The sequence below is a fragment of the Haemaphysalis longicornis genome, unplaced genomic scaffold (genome assembly GCF_048455015.1).
Source record: "Haemaphysalis longicornis isolate Haplotype H1 unplaced genomic scaffold, Haemaphysalis longicornis Haplotype H1 scaffold_10, whole genome shotgun sequence".
NCBI classification, from domain to species: domain Eukaryota; kingdom Metazoa; phylum Arthropoda; class Arachnida; order Ixodida; family Ixodidae; genus Haemaphysalis; species Haemaphysalis longicornis.
The window spans coordinates 53,847,937-53,874,061 of record NW_027526204.1 but is presented as its reverse complement, the minus strand read 5'-3'; positions in this window follow the sequence as shown (position 1 = coordinate 53,874,061).

Below are 26,125 nucleotides of genomic sequence, written 5' to 3'. Positions count from 1 at the left end.
GGACGCCGGGGCATTCGATTCGACGACACTCGCCTGTGCAAGTCACTTTGTTGACCGCTGCTTCGCCGCCTCTGTATTCTTTTAAGTTGTTAGGGAAGCACAAGTTCGCTCCAATAAACGTATTTCTCATTCAAGACAACTGCTTCGTCCTTGTCTTCGTGACATCTGGTGGAGGTGCTGGGTACGCACCCTTCATGCCCACTACAACCTCTGGAAGCCGCCAAGCCAGTCCAACAAGAGCCAGCCTCCGCGTGCAAGATTTATCACCCGAGTTCGGTCTACTACCGGAGAAGACGAAGAAGAAAGACGTCGCTACCAGCACCATGCTCAACCAAGCCAATCCTCCTGTCGTTCTGCAGCAGCCACGGGAACCGCCATCATTCCGAGGAGCCCCCGCAGAAGACCCAGAAGAATGGTTGGAAAAACTGGAGCGCGTCCGGAAATTCAACAGGTGGGACGACGCAGAAACGTTCCGGCACGTTTTCTTTTACTTGGAAGATTCGGCTCGCACTTGGTTCGAGAACCACGAGAGCTCCTTGACAAACTGGGCTCAGTTCAAAAGCGAGTTCACTAAGACCTTCACTACCGCGGTCAGAAAAGAACGCGCAGCGCTTTTACTCGAAACTCGAACGCAGCACCCCAACGAAGGGGTAGTGATCTTTGTTGAGGAGATGAAGAGGTTGTTTCGACGTGCGGATCCGGAGATGACAGAAGAAAAGAAACTAAGCTTTCTCATGCGAGGGGTAAAGCAGGAGCTTTTTGCTTGCCTTGTCCGCAATCCTCCCAAGACGGTGGCCGAATTCGCGTATGAGGCGGCCGCGATGGAGAAGACGCTGGAAGCTCGAACGAGGCAGTACGATCGCCCGGTCAACATGATGGTTTCCGAGACGATCGGTGCCGGGGCTACAAGCTCCGACACACTGCGTGAGACCTACCGAGCAGTGGTCAGGGAGGAGCTTCAGAAGCTTTTTCCGACGACGCCGCAACCTCAAGTGGCTTCCCTGACTGACGTCATCCGCGAAGAGGTTCAACACGCTTTGGGCACTTCTATGCCATCCGAGGCACCCCGCGAGCCACAGGCGATGATCTATTCTGCGGCTGTTCGTCGACCCCGCCCTGCTCCAACCCGTCTACAAGAAGCTCCACCGTACCGCCGTCCACTCTCGCCGCCGTCCCCACTCTCGCCGCCGTCGACCGTACCGCCGTACACAGCCCAAACCCAGACGCCGAGGAAGACTGACGTTTGGCGAACGCCAGATCATCGTCCGCTGTGCTACCATTGCGGGGAGGCCGATCACATCTATCGTCGCTGCCCGTACAGGAGACTCGGACTGCGTGGTTTCTCCGTCGACGCCCCACGCCCCCGACCCGGCCAGCGCCCTACTGAGATCGACGAATACCTGTCCAACACCAACCGAGGACCAGCCCGCTCACACCGATCGCCATCACCCTACCCATACCAGTCGCCTAACCGCCGTAGCAATGCTGATTTCGCACGTGGAAGGTCCCCCAGCCCACGCGGGGGAAACTAAAAGCAGCAACTTCTGGAGGTGAAGTTGCTCTACGGCGAAATACTGGAAACCCTCCAACGACGCAAGGACGCACCGAAGACAGTGATTCACGACATGCCCTCATCCCGACGACCCGACCCAGCCCTGACGAGACTCCTGAACACGACGACAGCTACACGGCGCGACGCGTATCCGACCTGACCGAGACGTCCGTTGAGAAGACGACGACAACGACGATGCACAGTTCCCGACCGTCAACACGTACAAGCAGAGATACGACGCCCCGACGAACCGGGAACTCGCGGAAGACTGCATCTGACGTCAAGGTGTCCATCGACAGCTTTGACGTAGTCGCCCTCGTAGACACGGGAGCTGACTATTCGGTAATGAGCGGACCATTTGCGTCTAAACTGAAGAAAGTTATGACCAGATGGGACGGTCCGCATATAAGCACAGCAGGAGGCCACCTCGTGACGCCAAGTGGAACGTGCACATCGCGCGTCACCATAGACGGCACGACGTACCCTGCCGCGTTCGTCATCTTGCCTAACTGCTCCCGCGACGTAATTCTCGGAATGGACTTTTTGACGGACAACGGCGCAAGAATTGATCTGCAGACCAAGTCGATAACTTTTTCCTCCGATCACTCCATGACGCCGGAACCGAACCCCGAACACCGTGCAGCTGTAAGGATAGCCGATGATCATGTCACCCTGCCACCCCGCGCAAGTTTGATGATCACCGTCTACTGTGAAGGTGCTGCTCCTGACGTTGACGCTATCGTGGAGAGTGACCAAAGGTTGCTTCTCGACCGCGGTGTGTCTGTAGCAAGAGGCATTGCGCGCTTCAAGGAACACCAATCCCACATTTTCGTTACTAATTTCATCGAGGAGTACCAGCATTTAAACAAGGGCGCGGCAATTGCATTCCTCGAAGAAACGCAAGAAGCAAGTGACGTGATCGCGGTCGCCGACTTTGAACGCATCCCCGTAGAAACCTTCAAGCTCCCGCAGCCCTTCGACGTGAATCCGGCGCTACCGCAAGAACAACGGAACAAATTATTGGCTTTGCTGCGTTGCTATAGCGAATGTTTTTCGTCGAGCGCAAAACTACGTCAGACCCCTCTAGCGAAGCACCGAATAATAACCGAAGATGGAGCCCGACCTACCCGACAGTCACCGTACCGCGTCTCTTCACACGAACAGGAAGCCATCCGGACTCAAGTCGGCGACATGCTTAGCGACGACATTATACAGCCATCGAAAAGCCCCTGGGCTGCGCCCGTCGTACTCGTAAAGAAAAAAGACGGCACATTAAGGTTTTGTGTTGACTACCGACGACTGAACAAAATCACGAAAAAGGACGTGTACCCCCTCCCCCGAATCGACGACGCCCTCGACCACCTCTGCCACGCGAAGTACTTCTCATCGATGGACCTGAAGACCGGCTACTGGCAAATTGAAGTGGACGAGAGAGACCGAGAGAAGACTGCATTTATAACCCCAGACGGCCTATACGAGTTCAAGGTGATGCCGTTTGGGCTGTGCACAGCACCAGCGACGTTTCAAAGAGTCATGGACACTGTGTTAGCTGGCCTTAAGTGGCACACCTGCCTCGTATACCTCGACGACGTAGTGGTATTCGCCCGGACTTTCGACGAACACCTTGCAAGGTTGGAGTCTGTACTCGAGGCCATTCGTACGTCGGGGTTGACGCTGAAGCCTGAAAAGTGCCGTTTCGCATACGAGGAACTCAAGTTCTTGGGCCACGTCGTCAACGCCGCGGGAGTCCTACCTGACCCGGCAAAAACTTCAGCTATCGCGAACTTCCCTAGGCCGAAAGACAAGAAGGGCGTGCGAAGATTTCTCAAGCTGTGCGCATACTACCGGCGCTTCGTCGCAAACTTCGCACGCATTGCAGAGCCACTCACGCGCTTGACGAAAGACAGCACCCCTTTCAGCTGGGAAAACGACCAAGAAAAAGCATTCTGTGAGCTGCAAAAACGCCTGCAAAGCCCGCCCGTGCTCGCTCATTTCGACGAAAATGCCGAAACGGAAATGCACACGGACGCCAGTGATATAGGCTTGGGTGCCGTCCTTGTCCAAAAGCAAAGCGGCTGCGAATGGGTAATCGCCTATGCCAGCCGTGGTTTGTCGAAGGAGGAGAAAAACTATTCTGCCTCTGAGAAAGAGTGCCTGGCTATTATATGGGCGATTTCAAATTTTCGCCCATACGTGTATGGAAGGCCATTCAAGGTTGTAACAGACCACCATGCGCTGTGTTGGCTCGCCAATTTGAAGGACCCCTCTGGCCGTCTTGGGCGGTGGAGCTTGCGCCTGCAGGAGTTCGACGTTACAGTCGTTTATAAATCCAGCAGGAAACACTCCGACGCCGACTGCCTGTCCCGCGCCCCCGTCGACCCACCACCACAAGACTCCGATGAAGACAGCGCGTTCTTCGGGATCGTGACGGAGAGCGACCTAGCCGCCCTGCAGCGTGCCGACCCCGACTTACGCGTCATAATCGAGTACCTCGAGGGATGCAACGTTGCCGTTCCTAGGACTTTCAAACGCAGCTTACCAGCATTCAGCCTGAGAAACTCCGTCCTCGTGAAGAATTTCAGCCCCGGAACAAGAGCGAATTACCTTCTCGTCATCCCCGCGGACCTTCGTGAGGAAATTTTAGAAGCGTGCCACGACGACCCGTCTTCCGGACATCTCGCCACAGCCCGCACTATTGGAAAAATCAAGGCGAGGTACTTCTGGCCCGGCCTTACCTCTGACGTCACCCACTACGTCCGGAGCTGTCGTGACTGCAAGCGACGAAAAACGCCGCCGACAAGACCCGCCGGACTTCTACAACCGATCGCCGTCCCATCGAGACCATTTCAACAGATTGGAATGGACCTTTTAGGCCCGTTCCCTACGTCACGATCACAGAACAAGTGGATTGTCGTAGCGACAGACTACATGACGCGCTACGCAGAGACCGCCGCTCTTCCGAGGGGGACTGCACAAGAAGTGGCAAAGTTTTTTATAAGCCAAGTTGTGCTGCGACATGGAGCCCCGGAAGTCCTAATCACAAACCACGGAACGGCATTTACTGCAGAGCTGATGCAAGGAGTATTACGCTACAGCAACACGGATCACCGAAGAACGACGGCGTACCACCCCCAAACGAACGGACTAACAGAACGTCTGAACAAGACAATCGCAGATATGCTGTCAATGTACGTTGACGTTGAACATAAGACTTGGGACGAAGTGCTCCCGTATGTCACGTTTGCGTACAACACGGCTATCCAGGAGACGACGCAGCTGACGCCGTTCGAGCTTGTCTACGGTAGAAGGCCGACTACGATGCTCGACGCCATGCTTCCGCACGTACAAGACGACGACCTCAACGCCGACGTCCACGGATATCTTCAACGTGCGGAGGAGGCCCGCCAGCTCGCTCGAGTTCGTATAACGGACCAGCAGCTGGTGGATGCGGGCCGCTACAACCTCCGACGCCGAGACACCGAGTACCAACCAGGGGATCGTGTGTGGGTTTGGACTCCCATCCGACGACGCGGACTCAGTGAGAAGCTCCTGCGACGCTATTTCGGACCCTACCAGATTCTACGACGTGTTGGCCAACTTACCTACAAAGTGATCCCTGATGGTGACTCCGGCACATCACGACAACGCAGGCGGCCTGAAGTCGTCCACGTGGTTCGCCTAAAACCTTTCTACGGACGATGACGAACTTTTATTTTCATTTGTTCGGACTGTCGCTTATGTTGGCATCGGGTCGATGCACTCTTAGAGGGGGGGTAATGCCGCGAACAATACATTGGGTTTGTTTATTTGTGTTTTGCTTTTACCGCCCGGCTGCGCCGGTCTGCGTTATCTCTGCGCCAAGGGAGGCGCGTGTTCCATTCTTTCTTTCTGTGCCGCATGTGTTATCTGTTGTGATAGGGATAGCATTCCGATCTAACGTGAACAGCCCAGAATAATCTTCTTGGATCTACTATGTTCGCGATGCGAATCGACGTTTCGAGAACCACGCGCGCCGAAAGATAAAAAGCCTGCAGTGCGGACGCCGGGGCATTCGATTCGACGACACTCGCCTGTGCAAGTCACTTTGTTGACCGCTGCTTCGCCGCCTCTGTATTCTTTTGAGTTGTTAGGGGAGCACAAGTTCGCTCCAATAAACGTATTTCTCATTCAAGACAACTGCTTCGTCCTTGTCTTCGTGACAATATAACCAACTTAGGAGACTGCGGCAAAGCAAGGGCGGGATCCTACTCTTGCAGTCGGCCGCCTATTACCCGCAAGCAACCGGGGACGCCTACTGGAAATTTGAGCCCACCAACAGGCAACAATAAAAGATGCACCCATTCCCAGTACTATAGATCCCACCAGGTAGGCCGAGCGAGGAGGAATAAAGGCTAAATACTTACACACGAAACTAGAAAGAGAACTCATGAAAATGCATGTATACACAGTCCCCCCCGGAAAACCTTTGCACCGGAATGTACATAACTTGCACAGAAGGCAACAAATTACAGCTAGGCACAAGCGGAAGTATACGCCATTTAAAAAGCTGTTCTCCACCTCTCTCACGCAGCCCACCTTCTTGTGATATCGAATGCAGGTGCCTATGTCGTTCATCAAACTCTTGTTATATACCCTTCAAGGCGGCATGCCTATTGAGATATTCAACGACCAGTGAAGTTTTACTGGATTCCTGGCCATGCCGAAATACTTGGGAACGGAAAGGCTGATCAGCTTGCGCGCGACACATCAACCTGGGCTCCCAGACACAGCTGCCTTAATTCTTCAACCGACGAAGCGATTCACTCACGATTCGCCCTAGAGAATACAGAACTGAGCGTTTACTTCCAGAACCTCAACCAGACAATAAAAACTGACCACCATGTTTGTAATAACAACCTAACAATGAAAAAAAAACAAATGCTTTGGGACTGCCCCAGTGCACCTAAATACCCAGAAGAGAAGAGCAGCATTATTACTGGTTGATTCATTCACGAAGCCGTAAGCTGAAGCTTGGACGCATCCTGCTGAATGTGGGGACGCTCCATGCAACTCTTTTCCGTTCTATATTCTCATAAAATATCCTTGCGATCTTAATCTCCCTGTCTTGCTGTATGATGCATAAACTCGCATTTAAGAGTATGTGCCATTCATAAAAGACGAACTTTATGTGAGTTCGAAGATTGACCCCATTATGTCCAAGGCTGCAAGAAAGGAACACATTCTGGAAGCAATCACGCCGGATGCGCTGCATTTTTAACACTGAATATCGATCGCCAAAATAATCACTGATCGGGATCGTTGTGAGCAATCTGAAATCCTGCCTATGGTGAAGGATATCGCGCGGCTTCTTATCGAGGTTACAACTTCACGTCAGTTGACTCGCATTCCCATCTTCTATTAGGGGCAGATCCCAGAGCCTTCAATAAAGTAATTAGCCGCCGCACTGTCGAGGCTATATCAGCTGACCCTTACTCCAGTCCAGCACGCTACTGTTATGGCCTCCCTAAAGCATCGTTCATTTGTTTCCACCAACAGTTTTATAATATATACAAATATACCTCCGATGCGTGTATCACCCAAGGGGACCTGTGGAGTACTATAGCCGTTTTAATTGATGAACGCGTCTCCGCTACTGCGATCTAGGCGACTAAAGAACGCTGCACGAATGCATAACCTCCTTTTAGGCAGCCGTATGAGCCGCCGCGTCTCCCTATAGTGCGGGCGCCATTGGTCACCTTCTCTAATCAACGGTATATTTAATGGCCGCAGGTGTGTACTCGTTCCTGCCCCTTTTTGTCCTAAAACTCTCAGGAACACACTCGCCGCAATTGAATTTGTTGTACACAGCTGATCTACCTCCCCTAGTGGCGTCAGCTGCGGTGTGGGCACATTTGCCACATTGTTTCCAAATCCCTAGCAATGCTTTATTGGACACAGTTCAGAAAACTGTTCAATAAAAGGGAATAGCAGGTATTCCCCGGATTCGGAATCTTCAAGATGCGATAGTATTGCTGAAAATTTTATGGCTTAGTTGTTTCAGTTTTTGTTTATTCTAGACAGCACGTTTCCGTATGAACGCTGCAAAGATTTGAACTCAATAAATTCCCAACGTGTGCCTATCTCTGGTGTTGCGAGTAGCTGGCGGTGGAACGTGTACAATTCGTAGTGTATGCAGCACGCCTTCGTACGTCGGGGCAGAAATATTCTTTTTGTTTAATGTAGGCGAACGCCGCGCACACGTGGTGGTTTTGATTTTGATATTTTCTTGAAACATGTATCTCTTACAGGGTAAGCTACCCGTAGCGTGGACACTGAAATGAATTTTTTGTCCGATGTACGTCAGCGTGTTTACTGCCGTATGAGACGTATTGTAGCCTGTCCCTGATCATCTAAGCCGGCCACACGCTCTCCAGTGTCCTCTTGTACTCCTGTGCCTTCGGGATATTTTGTCCTAGTTGTTCTACCCTTTTGAAGTTAAAACTGTAGCGGCAAGCCACAGTGCCAGCGGCAGCAGCGTGACGCAGGCCCACGGGCGCGCTCACCCGCCGGAGGGCTCGCGCGCCCCTGGCATCAGTAGTTAGAGACCCCACGGCGTTCGGAATTAACCGGCCTTGCTACGTGGTCTGGTCGAGCCCTGTAGCGGCAAGCCACAGTGCCAGCGGCAGCAGCGTGACGCAGGCCCACGGGTGCGCTCACCCGCCGGAGGGCTCGCGCGCCCCTGGCATCAGTTGTTAGAGACCCCACGGCGTTCGGAATTAACCGGCCTTGCTACGTGGTCTGGTCGTCTCTGTTTCCAGGCCTCCGTGGCATGCGCTCTACAAAACAAATTGGTTGGCCTCGAGCTTATAAACTTACGTTTATCCCATCAACAACAGCACAAAATACCGCCCTTGGCATTTTGTGCAGACTCTACAAGTCTGCACTTTTGGTATCAAACTACGACTTATACCAGCAGCTTCTGGCGGTAAAGTGGACACTTTACCTATGGAAAAACAATGCGAACATATGGTTGTGCAACATTTCACGCCGCACAAAATACCAGACTCGCTTTAGTACTTGCTATGGTAGTGAGATGTTTAGGACTTTGGTCAACGCTGCTTAGGCCGCACGTCATTGGCAAATCACCGAATCAGCGCTACCGGTGCCGTACCCATACACCGCCGTCCTTGCATTGCCTCCCATGCCGGGCGCCAAATAACCCACACTGAAGGTGAGTTGATGCTCTAGGAACGAATCCTTAAGCCCTTTGAAAGCGCTTGGTCATAACTAGTCGTCTTGCTTACAAAATATTCATTGTAATATAGGACTTCGACTGCATTACGTCTTCTTATAATGCTGACTTCAACGACGCAATCTTCATTACCCGGCCGCGGCTACCGCTTTTTTGACAGAGACGAAAAGCAGGAACGCCCGTGTGTTCCAGATTTCGACGTTCGGTAAATATTCCCAGCTGGTCAATGTTATTCCGGAAACCTCGACTATGGCTTGCCTCATAACCTGTGTAGTTACGGCACGTTAAACTACAGAATCAATCAATCAATCAGTCCATCAATCAATCAGTCAATCAATCATTCCTCTCCGTTGTAGTTCCACAGCGAAAGATGATAACTTTCGGGACTTAACAATTTTTTCTACTGCTTTCAAGTCGTCACTCTTCATTTATCACCACGTTAACCGGCCTTTGTGTAAATGCCCTGTACTTTGAAACGGTGTTAATTTGGTAGGTAAGTAGCAATTTGCAAGAGTGCTTTTTGGCTGATGGTAGAGCTTTATTTGAATCTATCGTGAGCTCTCATGTTAATGATTTTGATTCCGCCTTGGCGTATTATACTTGGACAGCGTTGCTACTTTCTACGCACTGTTTACTACACACACAAGCACCGCCTTTTTGTCTCTATGACGTCATCCGACTTTATGCGCATCATGCGGGTATGGAGGCCTTTCTCAACGATCACATCAAGAAGATGCCGCATTCATGTGTGGCAAAAACTGTCGAGAATTCTTGAAACATGTCTGCATCACATGAAACCACCTGTTTTACACTAGTTTGAGCCTTGGCGCCATACAAAACTGTGCACACACGCCACTAAGTATTGGCTGAAAGCTGTGTGAGAACAACGTCAGGGAGGGCGGAAACGAGTGTCACTGATTCCAGCTGCCCTCTTTATACAGCGGCAAGTGTCTACCGTTTGACCTAAATTGTCTCTTCCCCGTGACCGCGCAGTTGCTTACTTTCGCCAATATCTGTTTTGCGGGGTTCCTCTTATGGAACGTACAATCACGGCTTTTGCTTTCCTTGTCTGCTCGAGAAATACTCCGGGAGCCCAAGCGGCCATGTGCGAACAGAGGGAACCAATATTAATGGTTGCGTCTTGCTGGGCAGCTGCAGTAGCTTGGATAAGGACGCCAGGTGCTTGTCGCGTAATCCTGTAGGCCCAACCCATCCGTTTTGGACCGGCTGCATGACTAGCACCGACAGAGGCATAGGTAGCAGAGTGCGTCTCAAGGTGCACAACGGCTCACGTGCGTTCTTGTTAATTGTCAAAGCCGTTTCGGTACCTAAGCGCTGTTTTGTTATGTCTGACGGACAAACGTTTAAGAGGAGAACGCTTAGAGAAAGAGCTTTCCTCCTTTGGGGTGCGGTGTGTGTCGTACAACGTTTTTGAGGCGCGTGGGTGCTGTAAATGCTATCAGCTTTCCATTAAACGGCCAACGCCGTCACGCGTTCAAACAATACACCGGAAAGACACTAACGGCGCGTCTCTGCGCTATTGCACCGTCAAACATATTGAAAGCCTGTAGGCACTGCCACAAAACCCTTCTAGTGCAAATGCTCCTAATTAAGCAGGGACTGTCGTCGAGTTGTACTGACGTTGGGATCTATTGAGGTTTGCATGGGAACTGGAAACGCACACAGTCGAGGGAATCTTGCACCATATTCGTGAGGGGGGTTGGACGTGATCTTGTCTTAGGAAGTTTGTTTTAGTGTTCGATTGAAACAGGCTTCGTCGTCACCATGCGTGGTAGCCAAAGCTTCTAAACGAAACATCTTTTATTGTCTATAGGTCTTTGCGATCGTATCTGTAACACCACAGCATGACACGTACTCCTTACCGAAATTACAGTCGATAACCAGGGAATGACATTTATAATGGTTTTTCTTCTTCGTGTGCAGGATGGAGAGCCTGCGTGCATATCACGGCGAGACTTTTACACTTCGGCTTCCGGAAATGAAACACTGGAACGACTACGAGTGGTTCACAGTGTACGATTTTGCAGGAAGCAAGCCGCTTCTCGGCGAAAAAGAGATCGCGAAAGACATTGCCCAGAAGCTACCTTGGCATGACTGGGAGCCTAACAAACGTACTACTGCTGCCGCTGCTGCTACTACTGCTCCTGCTGCTACTGCTCCTGCTGCTCCTGCTGCTACTGCTGCTCCAAAACCTAAACGAACCAAGGCTACAAATGATGGGAAGCCTGCAACTAGTTCTCCGCCACCATCTGATTCAAGCTCTTCATCGCCAGACGCTAAGAGTGAAGGCAAGTAACCGTTGAAATAGGCACCATTTGCCGCCCCTATTGCAGAGATAAAATAGCGCTGATAATAAATGTGTGTCAGTTTCGTTCTCAGGTTGGTAAAAATATTTGTTAAAATAGTCTGGCTTATGTAGGGTCATCGTTTTAACGTGCACAGAGTGTGACCGTTCCCATTAACACTTCAAAGCTAGCATAACTTCGCTGTCGAAGATGTTTTCAGCTGCTTTAAATGATTTTGCGGTTGGTTTTTTTTAAAATTTACCTGTCTTGTGCATTGATAATATTGATCAATATAAGTTGTTGAATTACGTTATCGATGTGATTAATATTTTATGATGACTCGGTCGACAGTACAGTTTCGTTAGTTTTATTATTGGGACCACTAAATTTGGGGTATTCTGGGCACTATTTTTCTTACTACGGAAACGATTATTTATTCCCTTTATCGTGCATCATAAGTGGCGCCAAATAAAACAGAAACAAATCATTTAGAGTTTGCCAAAAGTGTCTTCGTAGAAAGCTGCACTGGGAAATTTGGGCTTGCGGATATCAGGGAGCACATATACTTCTTGACATTTTCGGATGATATTGTTATACGTGCAGTCCTCCAGAAAGCTGAATTGTGGATGTAATTTAGCGTGAAGAGACCAAAAGTAATCCTTGCAAACACACAGAGAATTAGGCATTAGGAAGGGTAATAAATTCCACAAGTGGATGCGTATAACTATCTTATGCCATTATTCTACACTGATCAAACTATTCAGTAAGAAACAGGGCTGGTCTGCGTTAAGTAGGTATCTTAATATTTTTGACAGTAAGTTGCCCTTCTCGCTGCATCAAAATCCTGCTCTTCTTTAAAAAAAATTAACGCTTTCTCCAGAGAAGTAAAGCGAAACACGATTGCGCTCATTGTAACGTAGCCTGGTCAACGTTATTTCGTAATTCATTACGAAACTGGGCTTTGGTCATCTGATACGAAGTGCGCGAACATGGTGTGAGAGGCCTTCATAAAGACCACTCTAGCTGCTAACGTTTTTTGCACTGGAGTCTTCCTTGAAGGGACTTTCAGCCCAAATAATTGCGCAATCGATGCGATTGGGTGACCGTATGACGCGCCGATTATCGACCACATGTTAATCTATTGCTAGTGTGGAAAGCGCAATTGGCCCCACATCTGTGGAGCTCTGACGATGTAGGTGACAGCGAAGTCTTGCTCCTTTTAAAGATGATAGGTTTTAAAGAAGCTGCAAGAATTGCACCGAATTTTAGCCTTTTTCACTGGAATATATTTGATTTTTTAACGTCCTATTCGTGGGTGACCACAAACCGTCTTTTGTCTTATCACGTTTGACATCGGCTGCAGACATTGCCACCTGGATCTATATGGGCAAATTTGAGGCGCCTTCAACTCTAACACGTCCTGTGTTTTTAATAGAATAGAAGTCCTAAACGTAGGCGAATAGTTTGATGTCAGTCTTACTGTGTATATTATCTTTCATGTGAAAACATATGTGAATGTGTAGGACATACGGTACAGGAGTATAAAGAGATAACAGATTTTTAGCCCCACTTGAGTTCCCTTTACAATTAACGTGGTTGCTCTTTTTAGCTTATTTTCGATCTAGTAGTTCTATCCAGTTTCACCGAGCTGATCGCCTAGCAAGAAGTTTGTGGCCATAGTGGCTACGTTCTTCATCTCAGTAGATTACTCACGAAATTGTCCTTAAAAGAATCAGCAAGCACCGCCCAATATGCGGGCCTTCAATTTACAAAATTTGATTACTCTCTGGCAGCTCGGATTTCTTCATCTGTGTACAGTGCTAGTTAATAAGGAATTCATTTTATTACCCTACCTTTTCTCTCCACAAATTAACCTTCAAAATATCTCGTACTTCCAAAGTTTAGTACTTACTGCCTCCAAACATGCCTCAAAAAAGTGACTGCCCTCGCGCACCTCCGCAGATTTTTACAAAACACCATAAATGAATGGAAGTAACGGCTCCACCGGTACAAAAGGATCCTGCTATCAGTATTGCCCTTCTACAAATATACATCTATTCCTTTTCAGAAAGTGGTGGTTTCCCAACCGTGATTGCGGTTGGGGTGGGTGTCGGCATCGTGGTTTGCATTGCAACCTCAGCCTACTTGTTCTGGTATCGCTGTAAGTTTTTTTCTTTCTCTTCACGTGGGTTAGCTTTGCACGCCTAGATACCAAAACGTAGAGTTTAAATGCTATATCTCTTGCTACCTAAACGCAATATATTTAAGTTATCAGCCAATGTCTGCCTTTGCCCACATTCCTCTAGAGGATCATTCTCCTTGTTTTTAACCTATATTGGGCGAGAGGTTATGTGTGGAAAATATTTTCAAGATATAAATCTTCATGGGTATCATTAGGCTGTGAAAAAAAATACAAAATAATAAAACTGCTGTCAATGTACTAGAGCCATATATATTGAAAGCGCACAATTCGCAGACTACTCAGTTTGAAGGCCATAGTGTCTTTGTTGGCATTCATACAGGCCGCCGCTAAAAACGTGTGCACCAATATTATGCATTGCAGTCTTCCTCTGCATAGTCATCATCGTCATCATTGTCATCGTCATGGTTATAACAATCATCGTCATCATCATTATCATTTATTGTATCCCTACAGCGGCGATTTGACGAATATAATAAGCCGAGAAAAAAGTAACGGTGTCGGCAAAACAAAGATGGCAGGAGAGTAAATGCATAAGCGGTAGTTGGGTTCATAATAAAACAGTGATAACTGCAGTGCATATACCTACGTAAAAACTCTCCAGCAATAAAAATAAAAAAACGTGTTTTTAAACTCGAGTATCAGTTGGACTGATGAGAAGTGGTGCGTGTTTCCTACGAATCCAGGCACGTGTGTTGCAGCGCTGATGCTTGTAGGTAAAAGATAATCACCAAGCAAGTCAGAAACATTGCGTTCACAGCACATTAAGGTCCTCTCGCAGAAATAAAAGCTTACCTTAACTAGTATAATTGCAGCCTAACATGTTTCCCTATATGAAAGCAAAATTTTTTATCTCTTCGCTTGTTATCCAAGCATTTCGTGCGCGTATATTGGAAGCGATGAACTTGTTGCTCACACTTCCTCGCCAAACGTTGTTGCGTGACTTCTTTTTCACACCAACAGGTAAATATTGTTACAAAGTTACTATATCTAAAAAGGGTGTCGCGTAGCATTGGAGCCCAAAACTGTCAGTGGAAGACTTGGACAAAATTGGTGCATGGGGGGACACACTGCTAAATGCAGTCTTTTTATTCCTTTGTGCACCTGCCTCGGTGAACATAACAGCAGAAGTGTGCGTTTTCATTGCTGCTTGCACATTAGCGTACTTGCTACATTACTTTAGCGGAAAATATTTTGACGTACATAGAAAATGTGTGGGTACGGACATTAAGTGGTGCAGAGCCGCGCCAAATATTAGGTGTGAAAGCAGTAGCGTCATCTGGTTCCAATCGCATGGATAGCACAAGAGGCACCTTAACAAAATGATTTTAGGACATATAATTAAGAGAAGCTGGCATTCATAACATCAACACCTCAGAATGGTGTAGTCTTCCGAACCGCCTGAGCTGCGTTGTGTAGGCGCATATCTCTAACCGCACTACAAGAAGGGCAATGCTTTTCTCCTCTCACTTTACACAAGACCAGAACAAGTTAGCCCTTACAGAGACTTCTGCTGAAGTGTTTGTCCCTGCAATAAACCCTTGCAATGCCACTGCCTAGAGAACTCAGGCGGGCACGCATGCACACCCGCAGCTACTCCCGAGGATACTCGAGTTGCCGTTACTTACTTCCGACGACTTCCTACGACTAACTAACTTCCTACGACTTCCGAAACACCCCAAGCAAAAAAAGTATAGCAGGGGTATCACCTCATCTATGGAGAGTTGAGACAAATGCACAAAATTTGTACGTGAAATTTTAGACTACAGATGGACCACTGGTCCTCCATTGGCATCGCTTCACCTTCTCTCAGGAGCGCTGCAAAGGCAGGAAATCGTGTGATAGATGAAAGAATTCCGGAACTTTTGATGAAATCCCTCTTCTACGCAAGTCACAATGATGAAACAGCTAAGCTCAATAACTGAATAAAAGAAGAGCCACTGCATCCTCAGAAGTCACAAAGAATAGAAAACGAAACGAATCGAATTTCTGCGAAAGGAAAAAGAATTCAGGCCTCAATATTATATTTTCGAGCCATGTTGTTAAGGAATCTTTAAAAATAATACTTATGTCTTAAGAAACGTTGCAGTGATTTATAGCGCAAATGTTCCGCGGAAGTAACCCAAAACAAAAGCCTGGCAGTGGGAGTGAAGCACTGACAAATAAAAATCTTCAGTGAAAGGGCTAAGGTACGAAGGCATGACCCCCAAAAGGTGTGGAGGTGGCCAGGCCTATTTATCCTTCAAAACACTATGTGGGCACTTGAAATACCTTAGCACACTGGCAATATCAAGTGTACTCGACATATTTCAATGAAAAGAGAGGCGCGTCTACACGTATTTTCTGGTTTTGCTCCAACCTTCAAGGTTTTTTGCTTGAATGACTCCTAGCTATTCTCGAAACTTTTGTGTTTGCTTGGAATATTTACTTATACGGCTGTTATTTATTTTCAAACCATTTTTATATTGCGCTTGAGGGGTTTTGTCAACAACGATTAATAAATGAAAAGCGTAACATATATTTTATCAGACTTCATTGGTGATTGTTGAAGGTATGGGATTTATAGTTCTAAAGGTCCGTTCAAAATTTACAAATCGATTTTTGTAGACAATGGTGGAGATGCGACCATAACAGGTGCTTTTAAAACTTTGAAATATTTGGGCCCCATTAAAGATCGTAGTTTCGAAAAATGATTTATTTAGCAGAAATTTAGTAACTATTCGTCTGTCAATTTTCAGCATCCGATAAGGATCAACCAGCTGGTGGCGGTGGAGCGGCAGAAGGTGCAGGAACTGTCATGGGCGCTGCAGCCTGAGAAGAATCCGCCAAAATCAGTGACGGACGCGGCGCTAAAGCTCGCACCACTGACAACTGTATCGATAAATAAAGTGTAGCACAAGAGGAATGCTCGCTTCACAACCAACAAATCTGTGTTTTGTAGGCAACAAATAGAATCACGTGGCATGGATGTCTCCGTGCTGGAAGTTAGTGAACGAGTCCATGCTTACGTCTGAATGATTTCCTGGCTCTCAGTTACGCCTAAATTATTTGCATGAACGCTATTTCTCACAAACATAAAGCAACATCCACTCTCAGGGTAGATTAATGCGAGTACATGACATCTTGATATCCGCATTTCTAAGCTTCGCCGTAAAACTTACTTTCCTACATGTACTTGCTGCCCACAATCTCTTAAGATCTGGAAACCTAGGCCACACTCACGTCATTTAAGGTGAGGCCCCAGTGGCTGCCAGCAGAAACGTCGCTTCCCGAGAGGCATTCCACAGTGCTACGTACGGGGTCTGTAAAACATGCGCAAAATAGTCCAAAAATACACGGAACCGTCATTTGCGATGTCCATTAGGAAATATAATTCTGCTGTCGAACAGCTCCCGCATGCTACGTCAAACAGTAATTTTCCGACAAGCAACAAGCTTTGTGGGGCGCTCAAAGTGTGAAGGTTTCCCTAGGAATGGCAAAAGTCAACAGATTTTGCTACGGGCCGCGAGAACTCCATCGTCCGCACTTCGCGTCAACAGAGTGTCTTAAGGACGGCGGGAAATTAGGGGATAATTCTGTTAGAGCTTCAGTTAACGCAACAAAAATGTTTTTTGCATCCTCCAGCATGTGCGTTAAACGGAAGAGATGTTTACGAAGCAGTTCATTAATCATAGGATGAGTGTCTGAGCGATTTCAAACTTAGGCAATATGGCTAGGGCTCTTGTATTTTTATTTGTTCGAAAAATTATTTCGAAATCTTCACGACCCCTTTAAGCATGAGGGTTTAAAGCATGCGGTTGCCATTGAACCCCCACGCCTATTAAACCATGAATTTTTCTTACACTTGTGGTATTTCTTGTACTGCGAACTCCTGTTAGGACGAACTCGAGCAACCATGAGAACTTGTTCGTTGTATCAGAAGTTTCTTATCAGAATCCTTCCCTGAGAAAGAATGGCCAACACGGCCAGGTGCATGAAACGATCTCGCTTAAAGGCAGTGAATAAGGTAGACTTACGATGAATTAACAAAACAAAAATCGTTTGTTTGGGTGCGGAAATTGACAGAAGACTGTCTTTAAATGCTCTTCACTGGTTTTATCCCGGCAAATGGTGACGGAAAGCGCACACCCTCTACCTCAAGCGACAACGCAGTAGACATCGATGGGGAATTCCTCGCATTCTTGGCGGTTACGCGGTGGTACTCGTGACGCGTGCCGAGGCCGAGTCACATACTCTTGCTGAGAAAATGCATTTATCTATTAGAATAACCTCAGTGCCAGTAGGGCGTTACAGAGGGGGTCGGTATAATATATCATTGTACAGAAAGAAATAAATGCAAGGAAAAAACAAAGGAAGTCAACAAGTGTCAGAAGCACAAAGAACAAGAGCAACACAAGAACTAAAAAAAGAATGAATATGTAGTAAGCAAACAAAAAAATAAAAACAAGCATATATAACGCAAACTGCATGTAGTTACAGAAATTGCTTAGCAATTGCAGCCTTTAACAACAAATGGTCGGCTGTCGTTTCCACGGAAGAGGGAAGGTGGTTCCAATCAGAACATGTTTTCGGTAAGAACGCTGCTGAAAAGTATTCAGGGCGGCAAAACGGAATGGCAACTTTATGCTGGTGATCTATGCGTGATGGGTGGTACGATGGTTGCGAAATGAGGTCTCGCCTCATTGATGGGTTATGATAAAATATCTTATAATAAAAATGAAATCGGGCCAGTTTCCCCTTTACAGGTAAATTGAGTAGGTCAACGTTAGATATCACTAAAAATACGCTAGCAGTACGAGAATAATTAGAACAAATAGAAGGAGCTGAACATTCAGGAGAGCTGCTTCGATCGCGATCAGGGACTCCGTTCTCACTTCTGCTTTTTTAACCTCCTCATTGAGAACTTTTCTCCTCTGGAGCAGAATGGCCATAAAACTCGCCTCCACTTTTTTTTGTTTGTTTTGCCGCTGGCTCCGCGGTTGGAAGGGTGGAGCCGTGGTACATTTATCCTCGTGTCCTTTTACTCGCTCCCTACCTTCGTCCGTGGCGCAAACTCGGTTCGCACTGTGGATTTTTTTTACTTTTCTTCTCCCCAAGACTGCCGTGTTAGCTTCCGAAATCGCCAGCTGTGATGGTCACCTCAAAAGTTGTTCGTCTCAACCAAAGAGCACGGGCAAGGCTCTTCATCATAAATCGATTTTTTTTTCATTTATCCTATGGAAAACCAAAGAAACGTTCACAGGTTGTTCGGCATCAGCAAAAATTTGTGTTAACCGAGGTGTCAGTTCTGGTCCCCCAAAAGTTATACGTCTTCTTAACCGAAGAGTACGTACAAGGCTGTTCGTCTTAAGCTAATTATTTTGCATTGGGTCCTTAGAAAACAAAACAAACGTTCCCACATTGTTCGGCATTAGCAAGAAATTTGTAATCGGGCTCGTCTAAAGGGGAGTTCACTTATATGCAATATGAGTACACCGGTGAAAAGAATTACTTATATCATCAAAACAAGACAAACTTTGAGCTTACAGGTTTCGTATATTGTATAGGAATTAGAGGTACATTATTTATCAATATAGACATGATTCTTAAGATAAGCAGAGTTTAAGTAAAAGTGTATACGTCAATCAATGTATGTGACATTTTAGATTGATGGCGAAAACCAAAATGTCAAGATATATAAAATGTTGCCACAACCTACCACTAAACTGTGTCGCCTCTCTTTAACCAGATAAAAACCGTCGCTGTTTATATACAATTAGAGTCGAATGACTGATTATTTCTTTTTCGCGCTAGTAAGCACTGGGATTCATCAGCGTCAAACAATATTTATTGAATGCCGTGAAATAAAACCCAGGCTGCCTTCCTACTGGTAATGCTTCTCAATGCTTCGTACAAATAATTTGGCGAACACAAGAAAACCAACGCCTGCAACTGGCCGGCGCTGTTAACAGCGATGGTTCTGGGCTAGATGAAGTGATGCAATGGCAGAAGTTGGACTAAGGCTGCGATTTCTACGCAGACTTCATAGGAACATTTGGAGAAAGGTAAGAACACCTAGGCAATCAATTGATTTGCTACAGCAGGTTGATCGTTCAAAATAAATTGCATCTTCAACACTTCAGTTCTTGCAACCCTTTTCTTACGTATACGTATTGAGAGAAGACTCCACGCAACGGCTCAATGTAGAGTTGCATGGATTACAATACCTTTAGACAAGGAACGAAGGATCACGTGAAGAGAGGACAGAACTCAGGCACACATTTTGGCGGGGAGAAGAAGGAGCAATAAACTTTATTGTGCGCACCAGGATTCGCTCAACCTCCTAATTACAGAGGCCTCGATTCCGAGCTGTAGCAACAGCTCGTTGCCCCAGAGCTTGCTGTCGCTTAGGTGCTGAGCTGGTCAGCTCGGCCTTGCAGTGCTCATGTTAGGGGGTAGGATGGGGTAGGGTGATGACAAGAGAAAACAAGATTGTAAGATGTTTGAAGTATGTGACTGTGCGGGCACTCATAGGAAAAAAATGGACAGCGGGATGGGGTGTAGCATGGGCTGATTACAGAAGGCTTCAGTTTGCAGGTGGCGGTGAAGGCCGGCATGCTGTGTTGGGAAGGAGGGATGGGCCGAGGGGTATTCTTCGTGTGTGTCTGTAGTAGGACAGTATAGAACAGAAGGTTGAGTCAATGGGAGGGAGCGTGCGTTCATTGGGAGGGTAGCACCCGGAGTCGGTCCTTGAGGTTGGGAGTGCCCTGCAGATCGCGGGGTGTGGCATGAGCCGCTTCATTTCAAACCAGGCCTGCAGGGCCTGAGTTCAGACCACGGTCACTTCTAGTCCAGAGGCAGGCATCGTAGCGTGGAGAAGTCTTGCTCTGGGGCGACACCCGCCTGGAAAAGGCTGCAGGCTTGCTGTGAATTGGTAGTGATGGTGAGATAAGGCTGATTTCGCATCGACCAAGAGATTAATACACATTTTGGTGAGAGCTTGGAGAACTGGAGAACGAACCTTGCACAAACCTGTTCTTCTATTCAGCTGAACCCTAGCGCATGTCCGCAATCCTTGCGGCTATGCACTACCTTCCATTCTGTGGCTGCTGACATTGTCCGCGCGGTAAAAAGCGCCGTCTCGGTGCTTCCTACTGCGTTGTTGTGTGAGGGCGACGGAACCGCTTGATTTGGGAAACGTGGACAATGTCTGTTGTCACGTTGCCGCGGTGGAGAGTTAGTGAAGGGGCGTCTGGAGATATTTTGTATGTGACTGGGGTCACTTGACGGATCACATGGTATTTTTAGAGAGCCTCTCGGGCGAGACGGTGACCAGAAAAGAAAAAGAGTCGAATGTGAGAACTGTAGGTCTGGGTGTCGGAAATCAACGCCCGTTTTGGGAGAAGTGCTCTGAGCAGAGGCGAGAGCGGGAAACTTGTGGAGCATGGTCAGCACGGTAAGCTGCGGCTCGGGCATATTCGGATGTCGAAACTGAAAGCGGCGAGAGAGTGTCAAGTGGCAAAGCAGGTTTACGAACGCAGATAAGGTATAAGGGAGAATATATACAGCAGTGTCGCGACGCGACTAATTTAATGCAACTATGACGTACGGTAACGCCAAGTTCCAATGACCATGCTCGTCGAAGACCTACATTGATATGGTGGTAAGTGTTTTGCTGAGTCTCTTAGTGAGACCATTCGCGTGAGGGTGATGAGAAGTCATGATCTTTTGTTGCATTCTCAGTCAGACCATTCGTCTGAGGGTGGTAAGAAGTAATGATTGAGTGTTGGGTTGAGGACGCTCGAGAGTATTGGCAACAACGCCAGACAAGAAATAGCGGCCCTCATCAGTAAAGAGCTGCCGAGAAGCGTCAAAATGAATGGCGTCTTGGAGAACAAAATTGGCAATGTCAGAGGCACCGCAGCTGGTAGGGAGAGCGGGTGTGATGGCGTAACAGGTGGCGTAATCAGTGGCGACCGTGATCCACTTGTGTACCAAAGCGAATACTGGAAAAGGACCAAGAAGGTCCACGTCTACACGAAAAAATGTTTCGGGGTGGGGGGTATCTCCAATGGCTGTAAGAGGCCTGCTAAAGATGTTGTAGGCTTTTTACGGCGTCGGCAGTGGTCTTAAGAAGCTGCCTAACGCCGTACAGACCGATAAAGTCCTGGTCAGAAGTAGTGACGATGCACAGGGCCGTAGGTGCGGGAAACTGCTGACTGCTGAACTGCTAACCCGGTACCTCATCCTGGCCTGATATTACTATCGGATAGCAACTAGCGATAGCAACGCGCAATCGCACTGCAGCCATCCCATCCACTCATGCCGCCAACTCATCACCTTGACCGAATGTGCCGTCTGCTTTCCCGGCAACTCCGCTGGTGGCGTCCCCTTCGCCTATAAATGCTGCACCAACTGAACTGTCAGCATTGAGAGAAGACTGGCAGCTGTCCGGGCCCGACTGCTTATTCCTGCGTTTGCCCATTCCAGGTGGGTCATGGGAGCTTGTTGAGTTTTCACCTCGCTTTAAAAATGCTTGTGTGTCTTTTCTGAGTGCCTCCACCCTCTTGCATTTGCGCCCCACACGGGCATTCTTCACTTGTTCCTGGGGATCTAGATCGCATTCTGGGATTCAGTGGCTTGTCTCGATTGATGCCCTTGCTGTCTTCAGCAAAACAGTGAAACACAAAACGTCCACTTCTATTAAGGAACTCCCAAAGGTGCTAATCGAAATGTTCCGCACAATAATAGCGTTGTCATGAATCTACGGCAATCCCCGGAAGGCAGGTGCGGGGGGAAGACACCGGGTTCCGGAACAGCCAGGGGTGCCACGACCCAAGATGCAAACGTCGCCACAAAATCCTGGGCGGGAGCGGGCCGACGACGCTTCGGCACCGGTCTTCCGACGCCCCACCAACCCACGTCTTGGCGGCTCCAGCTGCGATGGGCACGCGTCTGCGGTTAGTGACATCGTATCATCGTCCTGTGCTATGACGGCCCCGGTAACGGCAAGGCCCTCTGGAGTGCCAGCCTCACTACGGTAGTCATCTAACATCGCGACGACGGCAAGCTGGTACCAGCTCTTCCCTGCTCCTTACGTCCACAACCAGCTTCATACGTCAACACCCCAGAATTATGTAAGCCTCACCTGGTGCATCTTTTTATGACATGGTTGTGTCTGTTAGGGAGAAGGGTCTTAGGACATTGTACATATATCACTGTGAATTCTTTGGTAGTTTGGTTGCTAGAACGTGTAGTTTTCTTTACTCGCGTTTGGTTTCAACATACGTGTTCTGTATAATAAATCTCGTTTGCCAATCATGTCCGGGTTTCCGTTTGCTTCTTCTCTGCCGAATAGGACGCGTGACAGGCGTCCATGGCAGAGCCTAAATACACCGTTAGTGGTTTTGAAGAGTCTCTGAAAAACCATAGCCAGGGCTTTGGCGAGTTCACAGCTGAGCTAAAGGTTGTCCAGCAGGAGTTTAGTGAAGTTAAAAAGCGCTGTCTTGAAGACAAAAAGGAACGTAACCAACTGATCAAGGAACTCAGAGGCGCAAAGAAAGATATGGTAGACCTGAAGCAGTACTCCCGGCGGAATAATCGTGAACTCAAAGGGGTACTGTTAACCGAAAAAGAGTCAAAAACTGCAAAAGGTGGCCACTTGCCTGAATGTTCAGCTCTGGGATCATGATGTCGATGTGGTGCATCGTGCCCCACAAAATGGGGCAAGCTGCCCAACATATTCGTCAAATTCAACTCTCCATGTACCCGTGACAAGGTTTTGTTTGCTGCAAGAAAAGAAGAGCCTGAATGCATTCATTCTGGGACATCAAATAGATAGCCCAGTATATTACTTGTGTCCTGAAAACAAAATTCTGCTCGCAAAGGCTATCCAGTCCAAATGGGGTAAGAATTGGAAATTCGCATGGTTTGGCGATGACAAAATCCTAATGAAGTCTGAGAGCTCAAAAGTTGGGCACATCAAATGTGATGACAACCTGGCCATAAGAGCACAAATAGCTGTTTGCAGATACTCGTACTCCCATATCTAACATCATGCCACTCTCAGTCATCACACCTCATAGCGTGCCTAAAGGTAACCACATCTCTGTTTTATAACACGAACAGCCACAGTTTAAACAATACCTAAAACTTGCTTCTTGCGTTTCCTTGTACTGCTCAACCGATCGATATTATAGCGTTGACGGAAGCATGGCTAAAGAAGGCCGAAAATGGCAACTATGATGGCTACTCATTCATATCTAATTCACCAGAGTCGCACGTGTGGCAGCAGTGTGGCCCTTCTGGTTAAATCAGTATTCTCGCTTTCGAAACTAGAATGTGGGCGCCGACATCGAATCAGTGTTCATAAACTTGGAGTGTTCTGTTATCTTAGGGGTGATTTACCGTTTTCCCAACTCATCTTACCTTTCCTTTTAAGATATGTTTGAAAAGGCGTTACTTACACATGCGGCAAACTCCAGTGCTCTCATTGTCATTACGGGAGAATTTATTATTGATACGCGCCGTCTAGCGTCTTCCGTTTACGATTTTTACTTGCTTATTTCAATCTTCATAACTTGATTTCTACGCCTACACGTTTTACTAGCAGCTCAGGTACGATCATATACCACGCGTTGACAAACACATCCTCCCCGATCAGCGTAAGTGCGTGTGAAGAACCGATCTCTGATCACCTACCTATTTCTGTTTCAATAATGGACCGGTCCAATACTATACCTAAAAGTCACCCTGCCATTTGGAAAATCGATTATCCCTTATTAAAGAATGAACTTTTATCTATCATAGCAAGCAGTCTGTACCACGATGATGTAAATACTGAAGTCTTCCATCTAATCGAAACTCTAAAGACTGTAATCAGTAATGCTAGCTGAACCATATCTTCTCGCTTTTATAACCTTCCAATGTGCCCTTGGACGACCAACGACATTTTCGCTATCTTGAAGAAAATACAATTCTCGTACAAGAAATGGAAACAGCACAAACATAATAATTATTACTTAGGACAGTTTAAAAGGTTACGGAATGAATCTGTGCTAATAATCCATGTACGCAAAAAGAACTATTACTCCAGTTTTATTGAACGTGCAAAGGAAGATTCGAAAAAAAAATCTTCAAAATTATAGAAGTACGAAATTCTCATGCGCACCGTATTCTTCCTTTAACAATAGACGAACAAACTGCTAAAAGCATCATTTCGTACTTCACTTGTGTTAGCCCGTCCAAGGTGCGCAGTTATCCTGGTTCTAACTACATGTGTTTAGCCAGCTCCATATGCAATACTTTCTTTACTTATGACATTGAATTAGGCGAGGTGTTGTCTAAAGGGAATAAATTGTTTTATAACAAAGCCCCAGGCTGAATGGAATCACAGTCCGCTTGATCAAGGATAACATAGATGTACTAGGCCCCATGCTGTGCCACATTTTCAATCATTCCCTAGCCACATCGGCCTATCCTGATCCTCTAAAAATCGCCTAAGTATTACCCGTATTCAAAGAAGGTGATCGCTCTCACCCTTTAAGTTACCGCCCGATAGTAGTTCTGGTATTATCAACAGCATAATACAAAAGCTACTTTCTTCCGGAATTAACAAATTTGTGTGCCAATATCAAATACTATATTCGCAGCAGCACGACTTCCGTACCTGGTACTCTACCTACACTGCAGTTTAAACATTGACACAAAAAGTGAAATCAGGTTTAAATAGCAATAAACTAGTTTCGATCGTATTTCTTGACAAATTAGAGATATTCAACACTATCGACCACAACATCCTTCAGAAAAAATTTAACAAACGTGCCTTTACAAACGAGACCTATGAATTTTCAAATTACTTAACTCATCGTAGTCAGGTTGTTATTCTAGGCGGCATCACTTCTTTGCAAATCCAATACGCACAGGTCCCGCAGCGATCTGGTCTTGGCCTTTTCTTTTTTTATTATATCTAAATGCCTTACAACTGGCTATCAATTCCGTAGAGCTCTTATTGTACGCGGATGATGCAGCAATAATTGTCACTGGGAAATATGCAAGAAAGTGAAACAAAAACACATGCCGAACTATAAAATATATCAAACTAATTCAAGGCAAATAATTTCACCGTGAACGCTAAAAAACCAAGTGCATGATAATTTATTCACGACATAAGTCCATAAATATCGACAGCATTCAAATAAAGATAAAAAATTATGCACTCGAAATCCCTAACTCATTTAAAACACTAGGCGTAGTTGACAACCATTTTCAGTGCCTAGTCAGTATTAACCTCATATGCTCACCACTATCTTCGGCTTCCGTGCATTGCTGCAAGCGAGAAATTTTTTGGACCTTGCATTATTACGGATCTTCTGCTTTTAACTTGCCAACTGCCATTTATCCTCCTGCACAGATTCATTGGGTTGAACTTCCACTACATACCTTTAACCTTGACGGAAAATATAGACGCGCTCATTAGAATAATTACACACACAAGGCATGACATCCCAGCCCACACCTGTTTAGCAAACTACAGATCATACCAATGGACAGTTTACGTCAACAGAAAAACGCCATTGCAATTAATCATATCATAAGGTGTAACCGCCCTTTCATTCTTCCATTCTGTGCTCGTCATCCTGCCTACCAGTAACTCTGTTGCTAATAGCTTCAACCCGTCTTCCACCAATAACGTACATGAAGAATGACGACTACAAATCATCGGTACCAAAATCTGGAATAGTTTGCCCCAGCATATAAAATTGGCTGAGAAATTTCCCCTTAAAATCAAAAACCATTTCCTTTTCCTCCTTAATGAGTTTCCGTGACCAGCAGCCACTCCCAAAATAGCAACAGAA